Raw genomic sequence first — 19,586 nt, 5'->3', positions numbered from 1 at the left:
CCAACTATTTTCTCTGTAGTTGCGTATTTTGGTCTTACTTTTTTTTTATCGTATTGAGTTTTATCTTCTCTAATATTTACTCGAGATTCATCTCCGATAGGTAAGATATAAAAATTAATCACAACAGTTCTTCGTCTCAGAATCTTGTGATTTCGCAATAACTTCTTCTGTTAACCAGTTAGGTTATTGTGAGGTGACTAATATTTCTAGGTTTCTCTTTGGGAGTATAAGACCGGGATTATTAGTTGAGTTTCCTGGTCACTATGGTATATCTAAAGACGGAAACAAAACCAGAATAGACATATCTGTGGGAGACAAATTTGTTTATAAGTCTTCTACTTTGTGTCGTAGCAACTCTTAAGTTGTGGGTGAGATCATCTAAGGGAATCAAGTGCGCAGAGTCCTACTGGGATTCAAGAGGCGTAAGGAGCGCGACTGTACCTTAATCGGTGTGAGATTTAATTAGGGATCAACTACATTCCAGTCCGAAGTTAACTTGTAGTAGGCTAGAGTCTGTAGCGGCTTAATACAACGTGGTGTTCAAATTTGGACTAGGTCCCGGGGTTTTTCTGCATTTGCGGTTTCCTCGTTGACAAAATTCTGGTGTCTGTGTTATTTCTTTTTCGCATTATATTTGTTTATATCATTGAAATATCACAGGTTGTGCGTAGTTCAGTCGGTTGATAAATCCGACCTTGTTTGTTGGATAGAACTTGATTGACACTTGGCCATTGGTCTTTGGTACCTTCCGAGTTATTCTCATATCAATCAGTCTCACGGATTCTATCTAGTTGATTTATTGATTGTATTGAGAAAGAGATAAAGCTCTTTGATATATTTCTGGATTGAGTCTCACTTTCATGTTGGTGCTCTCGAAATTATATTGGAGTTTAGTCCATACAAATTTCCGAACGAAATATTGGGTGTGGTTGTTATACCCCCTCCCCCGTTTTCAATTGGTATCAGAGCAGGAAAACACGCTAAGACCTCATAATTCTGCGTTTGTCACAATCTGACTATATGGAAAGAAGTGTTATTTCTGACAAACGCATCACCAAGAATAAAAGTATCGTTTGTATGAAATCTATGAAAGAGAAAGACTTATTTGCCTCGCATATAGGTGAACATTATGTTCCCATGAAACAGAAAAATATTGATAAGTGTTATCCTTTTTATCTTACTGATGAGTCGGACTCTGAAGTAGAAAGGGAAGCAGCCAAGAAAAGTGCAGAAATTCTAAGACAAGCTAGAATTCAGTTTATTGAAGTTATTAGGATGAAACACAAATTCAATATGCTTATTGGTATGGTTAATGATCGTGACTCTTAATTAAATATTCTTCGTGAAGAAAAACTCAAAGTAAGTTTGTCAAGAAATACTCGAGGCCAAACTTGATGACAACATTTAAGAAATTAAATGTCTATTGAGTAAATCCTTTATTCAATGCAAGGTTTGTTCTAAAGAGTCCACTATACCAATTTCCTCTGAAAAACTGAGATGTTAGAAAACGTGACTACTTGTAATCACATTTCTCTAACGAAATCGGTTTCAGAAGCTAAAGTACAAACCCTTCCGAATAATAAAGATGTGCTTATATCTTCCTCTAATCAAGGAATTATTGCATCTCACGGAAGGAATAAAACTTCTGATGATTATGTTAAACCTGCTCACTCTAATCACTCGATTGATCAGAAAGTGTGTTTATATTGTGACACGAAGCGACATGTTCAACGGAAGTGCAGATTAAGGTTGGATGATAATTATATTGTTCGACTTCAATACACCTTAGATTTAATTCTCAAAGGTGTAACTGATATTCGTATGTATAAACCATTTGGTTTTATGACTCACCCTATGAAAACTTCCAGGAAGATCAGTTCAAATTGCTCTTCTAATGTTCGAACCTGTAGTAGTAGCTGTTAGAGCACTGCTCAGTCGAACTCGCATGCGTTGCTATCTCAAGCATATTTGTCAATGTTAGTGATCAAAACTATAAGTCTTGATTTCTAGTCTACTTATAGCTAAGTCTCGGACTAGGATATAAAGTGTAGTTGAGCACTAGACTCCATGGCGATCATCATACAAAGACGAAGAACTACTCAAGGAACTGGTGGAACTTCATTGACTAAAAGGTATGTGGAGACTTGAACTTATCTATCACTCAAAAGTTTATCTACTCTATCTCCTATCTTGAGACAAAAGTCGTATTGCTATATATACTATGATTATACACATTTGCTATTACGAGCTGAGTTTATCTCGCTTATATATTTCTCGAAATATGTGTTGGTAAGCTTTCGCTTTGGACAAGTTCATCTTTACTAGTGACGAAAGTCATATGAAGTTTCAATTACTCGAAAATTGCTTTGACCAAAAATGGTTTGTGAATAACAACTATATAACGTCCTCTAAGAATGTTTCAATGATTGAAATGAGAGTTTAGAATATATAACCATTGTTGGATATAAACATTATGTAATAACTCATACGCGTGTAAGTCCTTATTCCTTGAACCAAAGTATGCGTACTTTGCTTCTCAAGAAAACCGGAACTAAAGTCCGCATACCAGTACGTGCACCATCGGAAGTTCACGTCCCGTGAAAATCTGCTGGAGTTTGTGAACTGAAAACAAACTTATTCCGGGTACTTAAGTCCCTGTACCAGTCCGCGTACTTAGGTTGGTTATTTTCTAAAAACGATTATTCGTGAACTTAAACTTATATAAACTAAGGAATGCACAATTGCAAACCGTGGATATAAATTTCATGAGTCGATTCGAGTGAATCAAATCGTTTTTGCTTCGATTGTGGCTTGTATACTTCTATAAGATCTAAGCAATTGAACAACTCTCTAACTAGTTCATTTGATTCATTTGAACTAGTTATGGTAAAGAAGAATATGGTTAATATGAAAGTGCTCATATGACTAACCATTTGGTTAACTATTGTTGAACCAACTAAATGTACATGTTTGAGTACTGTTACACAAACCTAAAACGTGCATTTCATTTGTGTGTAACAAGCTAAGTTTCGATCTAACGGTTGTAAGATATTAGCTTGAATCTAATCAGGTTTTCATCTAACGGTAAATGTTGAATGCTTTGTTACCAAGGTAACTTAGATTGCAAACCCTGATTTGAAAGACTATATAAAGGATAACTCTAGAAACTGGGAAACCTAATCCCCACACCTCCTGTGTGATACTAGTTGTATAAGCTAGAGTCGATTCTCCGTTAACCTTAGGTTTCTACCGAGACCCTGTAGGTTAACGACTTGAATACTTCATTGGGATTGTGAAGCCATACCCAACTATTTTCTTTGTAGTTGCGTGATCTGATCTTGCTATTTCTATCGTACTAAGTACAATCGTAAGATTGGATTGAGATTGATTTCTCCAATAGGAAATATATAAAAGAAGTCACAAACATCTTCGCCTCATCGTTTGTGATTCCGCAATATCTTCTTTCGCTAGTCGATTAAGATTATTATGAGGTGGTTAATAATTCTAGGCTGTTTTTTGGGAATATAAGTCCGGGTTATCAATTGTTTCATGTTCACCTTGATTTATCAAAAGACGGAACAAAAACTCGTAGGTATTTCTGTGGGAGACAGATTTGTCTATTACCGTAGAATTTTCTGCGTGATACAAATTTGTTTATTAAAGTCTTCGACTTTGGGTCGTAGCAACTCTTAGTTGTGGGTGAGATCAGCTAAGGGAATCAAGTGCGTAGTATCCTGCTGGGATCAGAGACGTAAGGAGCGCAACTGTACCTTGGATCAGTGTGATATTGATTGGGGTTCAACTACAGTCCAGACCGAAGTTAGTTTGTAGTAGGCTAGTGTCTGTAGCGGCTTAATACAGTGTGTGTTCAATCTGGACTAGGTCCCGGGGGTTTTCTGCATTTGCGGTTTCCTCGTTAACAAAATTCTGGTGTCTGTGTTATTTCTTCTCCGAATTATATTTTGTTATATAATTGAAATATCACAGGTTGTGCATCGTTAAATCAGTTAGAATATCCGACCTTTTGGTTGTTGATTTAAATTGATTGACACTTGGATAATGGTCTTTTGTACCATACAAGTTATCTCTCTAGTATTTGATAAAGACTCACAGATATCTGTTTGCTTGAGTATATATCAAATCGAGAGATTGAGATATAAACTCTTTGATATACTTTTTATCTAGATTTAGTCTGACTGTCTAGTTGATTCTCTAGAAAGTATATTGGAGTTTGTTCATACAGATTTCTAAGCGAAATATTGGTTGTGGTTGTTGTACCCCCATTTTTTCATCAAGCATATTTTGATCTAGTGCACGTAGACACATGATGTTGAAGATCTTGTCTTATGGCGTGGATAATGGCGTTCAATCCATCAGAGTTGCATTTAATATCTTTGATTTCTTCATCGTCATATGTTTCTATGCCTTTAGGAACAACAACAACTCCCTTTCCAACTGGTGGAGAATTATATCCTCTTACAACAAGAACCCATGTCCGAGGGTCACGAGCTTGTAGGAAGGAACGCATAACACTTTTCCAACATAAGTAATATGTGTCATCAAAAGCAGGTGGTACGTTAATAGATATTGCACTCTTGTCCATAATACAAATCGTTTCAAACACAAACTTATTAGGTCAACAGTGTTTGCCTGCTCTGATACCAATTGACAACATAGGGGATACCAAATACACCCAACTTTTTCGTTCGACAACCTGTATAGACAAAACTTAATATAATAGAAAGTAGTTCAATTGAATGATCCTTGATAATATGTATATAAAGTTTATACCTCTACCTATACTCCATCAATATGTATATAGACACACGGTTTTTGAACCTGATTGTTAAGCAGAGTACTTGAACGATCTCAAAAAATCGATATCCAAGATCAATCTAGTCGTATCCAAATAACTCAATCGGAATTTTTCCAAGTGATTAAACTTGTTATATATCTTTCTGTTGATGGTGGATTCTCATTTAAGGCTAAAATTGTAAAAAGCCAAAAAATTATGCGCTGACATCCTGCAAAGGATAGAGCCACTGATAAGTGATGAATACTTCTCCACTTTACTAATTCATCCAGGTTGGAGCATGTAGCAACAACCTCTTATACCCTGTGAATTTATAGCATTATCAATTAATACATGACTAGCCTTGTATTTCCGGTTCCGCTGAACTCTCATTATTAGTGCGGCATGACGACTGAGTGTTGCTCTCAGAAGAGTAACATGAATCCCCAAACGTTGATAATGAGGTATGCACGAAATACTCGTACAAGCTACATCTCTCGGTGTGTTATACTAGCCCGATTCAACATATTTGAATCTGGAATGTCCATATCAGTCTCAGAAACAATCACGGCCACACAAGTCGGCCGCACAATTTAACCAGCCTAGACGATCCTCAGAAGGAGCAGGCTACTACATTAATGACCACCAGCAGGCCCACTTATGCCCTAGTCGGTCGAATACCTACCATGCCTCCCAAACTGCCATCGAACACCAGCATGAAGTTGGATGTCCAGACTGGTATGGAGCAGCTTGGAGGAATCGTACAAACAAAGGCCGCTTATGGCAGTCTCAAGTTCATCACATCCGTACAACTTCACCGGCGTGGTTGGTTGGCGTTGATCAGCCCAAAGCCGGTCGAACAAGCGTCGTGGTGTACGCCGGCGGACCTTCTTCCTACCTGCATGACCGACTCTTCCTTAACTTGACCAGATTGCAATATACGTTTGTCCGAAGTTGTGTCAGCGTGAAGAATTGAGGGTCGCAGGAAATTCCACTAAAGGTCCCAAATTGATCACGACCATACAATTTCACCGACATGATTGGATGGCTTAGATCGGACCCATAGCCACCAGGCAGGTATTGGCGCGTTCACCACGGCCCAACGTGAGCCCCACATGGTCGGCCTCCCCAAAAGAGAATCGCGGCTTGCCAATTCGTCCAGCCAAAGCAGCGTGGACGTGAAACCCTAATTAGGGTTTGCGGCACATCACATGCGTCGCAAATCAGTCTCAACCATCCATCTTCGCAGGCATATATGGAGGGTGTAGATGTAGATTCAAAGGGCCCAGAGCATGTCAAAACAATCATCATGGGCTCGCCTACATACATGACTAATCGGTCAAGACCAACTATGGTTGGCCTTCTCGATGCGTGCGCCCAAACTAGGCATGGACACGCGTTTTCAACTGCAATTCGATCTCGACCACTCAACTTTGCCGGAAAAATTGAGTGTCTTAGATCACATCTTCACGAGACAGTAAGGTACGGACGTGTACACTGGCCTGCCGACTGCACGCCTGACTGATCGGCCAAGACCGACCATGGTTGGTCGTCCCGAAACGTGTGCCCGAAGTAGGCACGATGTGCAGTCTTTAATTCCTTTGCGGCATGGGATTTCTGTCGTAAATCAATCTCAGCCGCTCCTCTTTGCCAGAAAAATTGAGTGGCTTAGATCGCATCTCCATGGGACAGTGAGGTACAGACACCTACACCAGCATGCCTTCTACACGCATGCCCAATCGGGCCTGCCAAAAACGTGTCCCATGCTTGGATTCGACCAAGCTAAAGGTTGGTGTTCGAGCACCTCCTAAACCCTAATCCGACAGTCGGAGATGTGGGTCGCAAGCCATCTCGTCCGTCCAACTTCACCAGCTTGGACGGACATCCTAAGACAGGAGTTAGGAAACCAGTGAGGCATCACCACGATCACCGTCCACCACTCTTCCACACAAAGTGATCGGCCAAGTCAGGAATTACCTGTACAGCCTCCAAACGATCACTCTAAGATGGCTGGACGTAATGCTATTTTAAGATGCTTAATCCGCGACTTACTATGTTAAGCCTTAAAACAACGATGCTTCACACATGCTGAATATATTCGATGCATTAGCTGCATATAATACACACGATACTTCACAAGTATCGACTTCCTAAATAACTTAGTTATTTAATCTAGCATCACATGCTACTTTTTGTGGGTCCCACGATCCACACATTCGAGACATCAAACATGTCACAAACTGGGGGATACTTACCGGGGTATTGGTCAGGCGGTTTACAACGTGCAACGCACAACGCACCATCACAAGAACGTGTCAGGAAGACATGGACGGTTGGTGATGATGGGAGAAGTGGGCAAGACTGATCGCGTGACACTAACACACGCAACTCCACTACTCCATCACTCCACTTCCCATGAGATAGGCGGGTTAGGCTCAATGACTTGTATAAATAGGTTCTCCTTCCTATTTTCAAGACAGAAGAGAACAAGACAACATAAACCAAGTGTTGATACAACCGTATCCAAACACCAGAACTGATAGCTTACATTCTGAAAGCCAGTTCAGCTTTCTGATACAAGTCATACACAGCCAATACCTCCACAATATCAACACCTTCTTCGCTTCCCTCCTTAAGATCAACCTCATCTCTTCACTTTGTGACCGAAGCAAGTCTGGAACGGCCATTTCTTGGTTTAGGCCGGAGTTGTACAGATTGATTTCTCGAATCACAAGCACTCCCGTGCAGTGCATTTGTTTAGGGTTTAGATTCATTTCTCATCCGCACACTCCAAATTACCAAAACCAGTAGAAATAGTTTTAACCCATAAACACTTTAAAGATAGGAATTCAACAAGAAACTAGTCTCGTAATTGGTTACAATTAATCGGACGTATCTACTTAGATTGAATACGTTCAAACCTATGTAAATCCAATTATAAAGATAAACAATATAATGCGAAAAAGGAAAAATACAAGACACCTGAAATTTTGTTAAAGAGGAAACCACAATAGCAGAAAAACCCCGGGACCTCGTCCAAATTGAACACCACATTTTATTAAGCCGCTACAGACACTAGCCTACTATCATACTTCAGACTGGAATATAATTGAGACCGAGCCCACCCTCCAAGCGATTCAGTTATAGTCCCGCTTCTTAGTCTCTTGAACCTCGCATGTTTCTACGCACTTGATTTCTTTAGCTAATGTCCTTTACATCTTAAGATTTGTTTCAGCCGAAGTGAAGACTTTTGATTCAAATCTACCTCTAACAGATAAGCCTATTTGATTTTCGTTTAGATCAAAGATCAAGGTGTGGAGATCTGTTTGCAATAGACAAAGCTAACAAACCTCACAAATCTGGAACTTACGACTCCCGAAGAGCATCCTACATTCGTAACCACCTCTCAAGAACAATCTTGAAAATATCAACTAAGACCAGTCTTTATATGTCTATATTAAGGAATTACAAAGTCTGGGATGAAGAGAACTTTGTGATTACTATCTATCTCGCCTAAAGAGATTACGAGAACCTCGATAACAGAAAAGCAATATAAGGATTCACTAACCATCAAGGTAAATATAGTCGGACCTGGCTTCACGAATCCCCAAAGCGAAGTCTTTTAGTCGTAGACCTAATTATGTTTTTCAGAGGAAACCTATGTTAATAGAAGACGACTCTAGAATCAACTAGGACAAAGTGTCAGGGATCAATTTTCTCAGTTGACAGAGATGCTCTATTTAGAATTCAATCTAAGATAACTTCAGAATCAAGCAAACACTTTAGGTCTTCAAAATACAATAAAAGAGAGTATACACATAGGTTCAGTTACGGAACCGTGTATAATGACTGTTCGGTTTGGAAAGCGATGACTGTTCGGTTTGGCAAGTGATGTTCATTTAAACACTTAAGCAATTAATCATGATTCACACACATAAGTGTTTAAGTGATCAATGAAATTTTAGAAGTGTTTAACAGATTTCTTGCAATGCTAAACATATTAAAATAATAAGTCTTTAAGCATCTGCTAAGCATTGTCGGGAAATTTTAGAAGTGTTTTTAAAGACCGGGGTTAGCTTAGAATTCAAGCTAAGATAACTTGAGAATCAAGCAAACACTTTAGTCCTTCAAAATATAATGGAAGAGTATACACACAGGTTTGGTTACAGAACTGTGTATAATGACTGTTCGATTTAGCAAGTGATGTTCATTTAAACACTTACGGAATTAATCATGATTCACACACATAAGTGCATAAGTGATCAATGAAATTTTAGAAGTGTTTAACAGAGTTCTAGCAATGCTAAACATATTAAAATAATAAGTCTTTAAGCATCTTCTAAGCATTTTCGGGACATTTAAAATAATAAGTCTTTCTCTCATTGATTACATTCTACTATTTACTTTGCTTTTAATTTAATTATATTGCTTTACAAAATCAGAAATCCCCCCAATTGGTTACTTTAGGAAATTGAATACATAATAACTACAATTACCTCTCTGTGGAAACGAACTCTTTCTTATCATATACTTTAGGAAAGTGAAATTATTTTTGACGCATACGACAACGATCAAATTTTGGCGCCGCTGCCGGGGAGGCATACAGCTAGTTATTAAGTTTTTAGTTTCTTATCATCATTTCTTCTTCCGTATTTGCTTTTCATTTCCTGTTTCGTTTTTCTTACTTGTTTGTGAGAATTGTTTTTCAGGTACCTAATCCATGCTTCTAAAGATTGGAACTATCCAAGGTGCGGCATAGCCACTCGAAGAGGCACAATAATCCAACTAAGTCAAGACACGACGGAAGAACAAGAGTTAGAAGTGGAAGAAGAGTTACAACTAGAAGAAGAACAAGAGGTTCCGGTTGAACAAGAACCACCTTTTGAAGAAGAATAAGAAGCAAAGGGTGATGCAAATCATACACTCAAGGACTTGGCTTCTCACAAGTTGGATACACAACAATGGTGTATTCAAACAAACTCTACTTTCGAGATCAAGCCGGGGTTGCTTAGAAAATTACCAAAGTTCCATGGCATGGTGAATGAAGACCCAAACAAGCATCTTATGGACTTCCAAACCATTGTCACGGCCATGCTTCCAGCGGATACTGATGTGGATGGTGTAATGTTGAAAGTTTTATGATTCTCTTTGGCGTATAGTGCTAAGGATTGGTTGTATTATTTGCCTTCCGGAACTGTCACAACATGGAATAGGTTGAAGAAACTCTTTTTAGAGAGATATTTTCCAGCATCAAAGGCTACTCAAATTCGCAAGGAGATTTTCTGGATGAAGCAAAATGTGGGAGAATCTTTATATGAGTGTTGGGAACGATACAAGAGATTGGTGGCAAGATGTCCTCACCACCAATTAAGTGACGCTATGATAATCCAATACTTCTATGAAGGACTCCAAACAAGTGATAGAAATCTTCTTGACGATGGGGGTGGTGGTACACTAGTGAACAAGACGGTGGCACAAGCTAGAGAGTTGATTGAGAACATGGCAGCGAACTCCCAACAATTCTTGAGTCGTGGTTTGAATGTGCTTCTTAGGAGAGTAAATGAAGTGAGCGAGGTCGAGGAACTTCGTCAACAAATGGGTAACATGACAACAATGATGCAACAAGTTGCATCCGCGGTGATACCAAATTCTCTTTAATGGTATGAAGACGCCAATGAACAAGCTAATGCGGTCTTTCCAAATCAACAAAGACGGTATGATCCCTACTCCAACACTTACAATCCGGGATGGAGAGATCACCCTAATTTTAGCTATGCCAACTAGAAAGGAGCAGTTCATCAACCTACTTTCAACCGTCCAAGCGGATTTCAACCACAACAACAACAATTTCAGCAACAACAATTTCCACAACAGCAACAACAACCTCAAAATCAGGGGTCAAGTATGGAAGAGTTGCTGAAATCTTTTATGCAAAGAACGGAGAGCATGGTTAAGGAGTTGCAAACTCAAGTTGGTTCTATGGCTATTGAGTTGAATCAGTTGAAGGCACAAAATGGTGGGAAACTCCCTTCTCAACCTATCAACCCAAAAGAGAGTGTCAATGCAATTACGTTGAGAAGTAGTACACAACTTGTGCAACCCAAAGTTACTGATTCGGGCAAGGTGGAAACACCAAAGAAACCTGTTTTGGAGGAGAAAAATGAGGGTTCTCCCCAAACTTCTGAGGTACCTATTTCTAACTCTAAAACTCTGATTTCTACTTATGTTCCTCCTATACCTTTTCCTCGTAGATTTGCAAATTCCAAGAAGGCTGAACTAGAAAAGGAGATTTTAGACGTTCTCAAGAAGATCCATGTGAACATACCACTCATAGATGCAATCAAGAAAGTTCCAAAGTATGCAAAGGTGTTGAAGGACTTGTGTACCAATAAGCAAAGGCTCAAAGGTAATGAAGTGCTAAGTGTGGGGGAGAATGCTTCGGAAATCTTACAACACAAACTCCCACTTAAGTGCAAGGATTCCGGTAGCTTTGACATTCCCGTCACAATTGGTAACACCACATTTAACAAAGCTATGTTGGACTTAGGTGCATCCGTTAATGTTATGCCTGCATCTATGTATAACTCCCTCGATCTTGGTCTTCTTAAAAAGGCTGGAATTGTATTGCAATTAGCCGATCGCTCTAATGTTTACCCAATGGGTATTATATAGGATGTTCTTGTGCAGGTTAATCAACCAGTATTTCCAGCTGACTTTTGCGTGTTAAATATTGATGTAGGTTCACCGGACTCATCTCTTCCATTGCTACTTGGGCGTCCCTTCATGAAAACGGCGAAACCCATTATTAATGTGGACAAGGGAACGCTAACTATGCAGTTTGATGGAGAAATAATATGTTTCAACATTTTCGAGACGATGAGATATCCTAGTGATGTCCACTCTTGTTTCTCCATTAATGTGATGGTTACATTGGCGCAACAAATGTTTGAGTTGAATGGTGTTGATACTTTGGAAACCGTGCTCACTACACCCATTGATGTTGGTTTGGAGTATGGTGATGAGATTAAAGAAACCATTGGTTCTCTTGACTCATTACCGGAAAAATCAGCAATTAAGAATATTTCATATGCTTTTTTACCTTGCAATGATGAAAAGCATGTGCCTTCTATTGTTAAATCTCAAAAGTTAGAATTGAAACCTCTTCCAAGTCACTTAAAGTACTTGTACTTGGGTGATAACGAAGAATTACCTGTGATTGTTTATAATGAGCTTAGTGAATTACAAGAGCAAAAAATTCTAAGGGTGCTACGGACGTACAAGACGGCCATAGGATGGACAATTGCCGATATCAAGGGTATAAGCCCTGCCATTTGTATGCACAAGATCCGATTGGAAGACGATGTAAAGTCTACAAGGGAAGCGCAACGTCGTTTGAACCCTCCCATGATGGAAGTTGTGAAAAAGGAGATACTCAAGCTTTTGGATGTGGGTGTTATCTACCCCATATCCGATATCAAGTGGGTAAGCCCGGTACAAGTGGTACCAAAGAAATCAGGTGTGACGGTGGTGGAGAATGATAAGAATGAACTTGTCCCAACTCGTGTGCAAACCGGTTGGAGGGTTTGTATTGATTATAGAAAATTGAATGCCACCACTAGGAAGAATCACTTTTCATTATCTTTTATTGATCAAATGCTTGAACGTTTAGCTGGACATTCTTACTATTGCTTCCTTGATGGCTATTCAGGTTACAATCAGATTGTGATAGCGCCGGAGGATCAAGAGAAAACCACTTTCACTTGTCCTTTCGGTACTTTTGCTTATAGAAGGATGCCTTTTGGCTTGTGTAATGCTCCAGCTACCTTTCAAAGGTGTATGGTAAGTATTTTCTCAGAATATATTGAAAACATAAATGAAGTCTTCATGGATGACTTTAGTGTCTTTGGTGATTCATTTGACCTTTGCTTGCACAATTTATCATTAATCCTTGAACGATGTGTTAAAACAAACCTTGTGCTGAACTGGGAGAAGTGTCATTTCATGGTAACTCATGGCATAGTTTTAGGCCATATAATATCTTCTAAAGGCTTGGAAGTCGATAAATCTAAGATAGACCTTATTCGTGCTCTAAACCCTCCCACTACGGTGAGGGAGATACGCTCTTTTCTTGGTCATGCAGGTTTTTATCGTAGATTCATCAAGGACTTTTCCAAGATAGCATAACCATTTTGCAATTTATTGCAAAAGATGTGGTTTTTAACTTTGATGATAAGTGAGTGTCGGCATTCAATCGTTTGAAAGAACTTTTGATTTCAGACCCTATCATTAAACCACCGTATTGGAGCAAACCTTTTGAGCTCATGTGTGATGCAAGTGATTATGCGGTTGGTGCGGTGCTTGGGAAGCGTGTGGGGAAGATACCTCATGCCATTTATTATGCTTCTAGGACACTCAATGAAGCCCAATAAAACTACACAACCACTGAAAAAGAGTTGTTAGCCATTGTTTTTGCTTTAGAAAAGTTTCGCTCTTATCTAATTGGTACAAAAATTGTTGTCTTTTCTGATCATGCATCACTTAGGTACTTGCTAATGAAGAAAGAGGCGAAATCGAGGCTCATACGATGGATTTCGATCTTGCAAGAATTTGATATAGAGATCAAAGACAAGAAAGGAATTGAGAACACCGTTGCGGATCATTTGAGCCGTCTTGCTGTGGACAAGGAAGCTATCCCGTTGCGTGAAAGTTTCCCGGATGAGAAACTATTCTCAATTGCCTTTGGATAACCATGGTACGCTGATATTGTTAATTACTTAGTTTCTAAACAAATCCCAAAGAACTTGTCTCGTGCTGAGAGGGACAAACTTAAGAAGTTAGGAAACCAATACATATGGGATGATCCATACTTATGGAAACATTGTAGTGACCAAGTAATAAGAAGGTGCGTTCCCGAATCAGAATTTAATTCTATCTTGTCTTTTTGCCCACTCATATGCTTGTGGAGGACACTTTGGGAGCAAGCGAACCGCTCTCAAGGTACTAGAATGTGGTTTCTATTGGCCAACTTTGTTTAAGGATGCGCATGCATTTTGTATCACATGTGATAGGTGCCACAGAACAGGCAATCTAGGTGCTCGAAATCAAATGCCACAAACTATTATTCAATTTTTTGAGGTTTTTGATGTATGGGGAATTGATTTTATGGGCCCTTTTGTCAATTCTAATGGGAATTATTATATCTTGCTTGTTGTTGATTATGTCTCGAAATGGGTGGAAGCTAAGGCCACCCCAACTAATGATTCTAAAGTTGTTTCAGATTTTGTGCAAGCAAATATATTTACAAGGTTTGGAATTCCAAGAGCTATAATTAGCGATGGAGGTTCACACTTAAAAAACAGGTTCTTGCAAAGCTTGTTAAGGAAGTACAATGTGTCGCATAGGATTGCAACACCTTACCATCCACAAACAAATGGACAAGCCGAGGTTTCCAACCGAGAGGTGAAATCCATTCTAGAGAAGACGGTGAATCCAACAAGGAAAGATTGGAGTTTGAGACTTAATGATGCTTTGTGGGCGTATAGAACCGCATACAAGACACCTATTGGGATGTCTCCCTTTAGGCTTGTTTACGGTAAACCTTGTCACTTACCCGTAGAAATTGAGCATAAGGCGTTTTGGGCTATTAAGCAATGCAATATGGAGTTGGATGCTGCTGGAAAGCAAAGGAAGTTGCAACTTCAAGAGTTAGAAGAGATTTGCAATGATGCATTTGAAAGCTCACGAATTTACAAGGAAAATACGAAGGCATTTCATGATAGTATGATTACAAAGAAACAATTTTACATAGGGCAGAAAGTGCTTTTGTTTAATTCGCGTTTGCAATTGTTTCCAGGTAAATTAATATCACGTTGGATTGGACCTTTTATTGTGACTAATGTGTTTTCTCATGGTGCAGTGGAAATTCGTAGTTTAGCTACAGGAAATGAACTTAAAGTAAATGGGCACCGGTTGAAACCATATTATGAGAACTTCTCTTCGCAAGTCGTGGAAGGAGTTAACCTTGTGGAAGTACTCCCTCTGGAGGAGCCTTAGCAAGCAAGGAGATAGTCGGGCTGACGACTTTAAACCAAGCGCTAAGTGGGAGGCAACCCACCGGTTTTGTATCTTTATCTTTATCTTTTTATTTTAAGCATTTTATCTTTGTTTTTGCATATCACTTGCGGAATTTCCCACCTTGAACTTTACTTTGAATGACTAAATTTTACATCGAGGACAATGTAAAGCTTATGTGTGGGGAAGCATTTATATGTTTGTATAGTTAGTTGATTTGATACCTTTAGTGCAAAAATTAGAAGAAAAAAAAAATAGAAAAAGAAAGAAAAAAAAAAAAAGATGATAAACTCCAAAGTCTAGCAACTTGTGCGTTACACTAATGGAAACATCGTGGTTGTAGGAGTTGAGGAACCCATTAGCAGAATCTATTCATATGAAAACGAACAAAATATAAGAATAAATAACATGTTAGTTGTCACCATATCTTGGAGTCGTCACCATATCACGTTCTATTTTTATTTTTTCATATTTATCTATTGTTTCTCTAAGTGAATTGGTGGGGCACGAACATCGAATTGTTATCACTGCTAGGATGAATTAGAGTTATTGAGTTACTACAAAAAAAAAAAAAACAAAGAGATCGACCAATTGACCAAAAAGAATAAATATGACACTTGGATAAAGCAATATGTATGTGTTCTCCCTGTCTCCGTCGCCTAAGCAAGCATGGAGTGCAGGATCCAAGGGATCTATCATGTAATATGCTGACAAGAAACATGCGCTTGGATCCACAAGATCCAATCATGATGTCAATGAAAAAAATTGAAAAAAAGGAAGAAAAAAAAAGAGAATAGAAATATTATTATTGTGTTGAATAAAATCGATCACTGGTTCCCTTGTATATGCCAGTTAATTGATCTAGAATTAAGTTTGTCGACCGATGGTTCCCTTGTATATGTCAGTCGTGTTGATATTAGTATTCGGACCAGTAGCTCAATCCAATAGGATTTTTAGGTTTGTTTTGGCAGTGACCTTCAGACAGATATGGGAAACACCGTTCACCTTAGTCAACAGTCCGCCACCATCTACTTTTTATATCCATCTTCTTAATCTTTTCATGTGATTGTGGTTGATCCGATTCCGAGTATTGTGGTTATGTTCAACTTTCTGATAAAGCTATTTTACTAACTTATGAATTGGATTTGAAAGTGGGTACTTCCTCCTGTAATCATTGGTAGTGTGCCAAGTACAAAATATTTAGTGTCATTCATAGATTCTTCACAGGTAGTTGGAATTTGGAGTAAAAGGTTTTGTAGGTATGCCTCTTGTAAACCTTCACGAGACTATAACTCGTCCACTAGGGACACCTAGGGGTTCAGAGGCCTGTTATTCATGCTAAGAGTAACCGTATCCTCGGCGACACGGAGTTGTTTGTATGTTTTAGAATTATTTTATTTGATTTGCTCGAGGACTAGCAAAGTCTAAGTGTGGGGGAATTTGATAGGTGTCTAAAACACCTTAATATTTATCTATTGTTTATGCTTTCTTTGCTAAGTTTTCTTGTAAATTATGTATCTTATGTTTGTTTTTGAGTATTTGGGTACTTTGGAGTCATTTGAAACAAAAGAAGAAGAAACGTCGCTTAAAAGGTGCAAATGGTGTTTGAGGCGAAATTATTTCTCATTATTTGCTTTTATTTCTTCATCTTTGTCTGAAAAGCATGTCGGCTTTAGTGATGTGAATTTTGTCTGAAAAGTACGACAACTTTAGTGATGAAGAGACATTGAAGAGAAGAAGTGAATCCGAGAAGTAAGAGACAAATGTTGTTGGTGGAAGATTTCGAGAAAGAAGAAGGCGTTCATTTGGAGCGAAAAGGAGCAAAAGGATCGAGTTGTAGGCAAAGAATAAGCTGACAGTTGAGCAAAGAAGCAAAAAGGCAGTCAGTTTGCTGAAACTGACAAGCCAAATATCATTGTGTGGCCCTCATCCGAACTGGGTGCCTATATCAATTTCTATTCCTGCACATAAACCAAAAATCAGAGAAGAAATTATTTCTTCTTATCACCAGTCTTTATTCCTCTTCTTCTGTCTGAAACCAAGAGATAGAGGCGCCTGAGAGTTAGAGTTGATGAATTTCGAGAACAGATCGAGAACTCAGTTGAAGAATTAGAGAATACGGCAATTAGGGAAGATTCAGGAGGAACCAGCGGCTTGAATTGATCTGTGGTGGTTTGACTTAGGGTTTTGAATCGAGAAAAGGTAAACTGCAGTTGGGAATGAAGCAGGGAAAGAGAAATCGAGAAGAACCAGAAGAGATTGATGAAGAAATTCAAGATGGGTTTGTCGAATTCAAGGGTCTCAAGTTCAGATGCAGAAGAATCTTTGGAGTTAGGGTTTGCAGAGAAGAGGTGCTGCTGGTAATAGAGTTCGCCGTAATTTGTTGATGTTGGTGGATGAGGATCGATTGCTGAGATGCTGAGATGGTGGTCTTTCTCTGAGATTTGGGTTTATGTTAATTTGAGAAATCAGAGAAGCTCGGATTCATTTTATGATGCCAAGAAAGTTACACAGCTGAATCTGAGGTGATGGGTTTGTGTTGGATCTGGTTTTGAAGATGAATATGGTGGTGATGCACTGAAGTGGAAATGCTAGAGCTTGCAGCTCAGGTGGTTGAGAACATGGTTCACTGGTGGAGGTCTGCACTGTTGTTGGTGGATGTCTGGGAGTAAAAAGGCAAAGCTGAAGGGTTTGAGCAACACAATGACCAGGATTATGAGTTGTTGTTGATGCTAGTTTGAAGACTGAAATGGGTATAAGATGCAGCTGCAATGAGGAATTGCTTGTGCTGCTATGGCAGTGATGAGAAGAGATCGATGGAATGGTCGAGTTGCAGCTGGAGCTACAGATGGGATTGAGCTGTTGTTCTTGAGAAGAATGATGACAAGAACTGTTACAGGGTGATGTGCTGATGCTGATAAATTCACAGAGCAGTGTGCAGCGTGGAGTTCAAAATGAAGCTGCATAGTGTTTGGTTCTGGTGGTAATGAAATGATGGTGCTAACTGATGCAGTGTAGTGTTGATGATGTGCGTTGCTGGTGTTCAAATGGAACTGAGTTACAAGAGAAGAACATGAAGGAATTGCTATGGAATTCAGATGGCCTGACTTTTATAGATGTATGTCTAGGTTCCAGGTACAAAGTGGTTCAAATGGTGCTGGCTTATTCGATACAGGGATGAATCTGAAGCTGCAATGAAGCTAGAGCAGGTGTTGGTAGCCATTTGAGGTGCAACAGAAATAATGGGTTTTGCAGTTGGTGGTCTTGCAGCTGTTGCAGACAACAATGAAGATGCAGCTGAACTAGGGGTGTTGGATGTGATAGTTTTAGGTGGACTGGTTGGTATTGCAGTTGCAGTATGGGTAGTGCTGGTGAAGTGCAGCTGTGTTAGATGGATGGCTTAGGTCTTGGAATGGAACTGTAATGAGGCATGGCTGGAATGCAGATGGTCTTGTTTGTGACAAGAGATTGCAGGTGGTGATTCTGTTCTGTTCTGCAGTTGGAGTTGATGTTGTGCCCAAGTTGAAATTGCAGGCAAGGTTCTGTCAAGAGGATGGATTTGGTGGTGACTGAAATGCTGCAGCTTGGATGTGGATAGAGTGAGGCAACTGAGATGGTGTAGAATAAGGTGATACTGAGATTTGCAGTGGACCAGCTGGTAATGGTGATGAGTGACAGAAGCGGTTCAAGAATGCAGTGATGCAATGGCTGGGAAAGACAATGAAGCTGAATGTATGAGCGGTCGCAGGTGTGCTTCAGGTACTGAATATGAGTACAAGCAGCAGCTGGAGTTAAGAGACTGATGGTGTATGCAGCTGAGATTACAGGGATGCAAATGAATGGAACTGGTTTTGTTTGAGTTGCTACATGGTCAGGTGGTAATGGAATGGCTGCAGCTTAGTAATGAGCAGCCATCATAGTTGGCTTTGAAGCAGTGAAGTGCAATGATGGGGCGACATTGAGTATTGCCTGTGCAAAATGGCTTAAGCCATGGCAAGTCAGATAAGTCAGCCTAGTTAGCTTACCTGAATAGATAAGTCAGCCTAGTTATGCCAAAAAATCGTTACTTAATTAATAAAATTAATTGAGAATAAGTTTTACCTAAAATGAAAGTCTAAGTTAAAAACATCAAAAATAAGTTTCCAAATCACCACACCTCCTAAGTCGCCCTCCGTCTAATGTAATATAAGTACATAGTATATACATCCTAGTGGAAATATATGAGGTGAGACTTGAACCCATGTCTATAGTATGGGAGCCCAAAATAATACCATCATACTATTTCTCTAAGTTTGATAAAATAATTCAAGACTATGTTTTTAAATGTATACCCCAACAGATTCTCAGATTATGGCACCAAATTATCACTTATCCATAGATGTGATCATTTATCTCGATTTTTTGGTCGAAACTCCAGAAAGAAAATGAATCAGAAACAGCAGCAGCTGAGGCAGCAAAGAAAAGCAAGGCCAAGACTTGATCGAGCAATTGCAAAAAATATAGTAATGATGACGATGGGTATGATGGTGAAGGAGGATGAGGTACTTCTACATCATTTTCTTCTTCCTTATCTGACGAAGAAGATTATTCTTCTAATTTAAAAACTTATTTTAATTGATATTCTTCCAAGTTGTTATGCAGATTGTACTAGTATTAACAATCAACTTATTTTATGATGGATCTCGGTAGACATAATCCAAATTTGTAACCTATTTTTTTTTTT

This window comes from Papaver somniferum, chromosome 1 (genome assembly GCF_003573695.1).
Source record: "Papaver somniferum cultivar HN1 chromosome 1, ASM357369v1, whole genome shotgun sequence".
Taxonomy (NCBI): domain Eukaryota; kingdom Viridiplantae; phylum Streptophyta; class Magnoliopsida; order Ranunculales; family Papaveraceae; genus Papaver; species Papaver somniferum.
The sequence above is the reverse complement of the archived record's forward strand: the minus strand, read 5'-3'. Positions refer to the sequence as shown.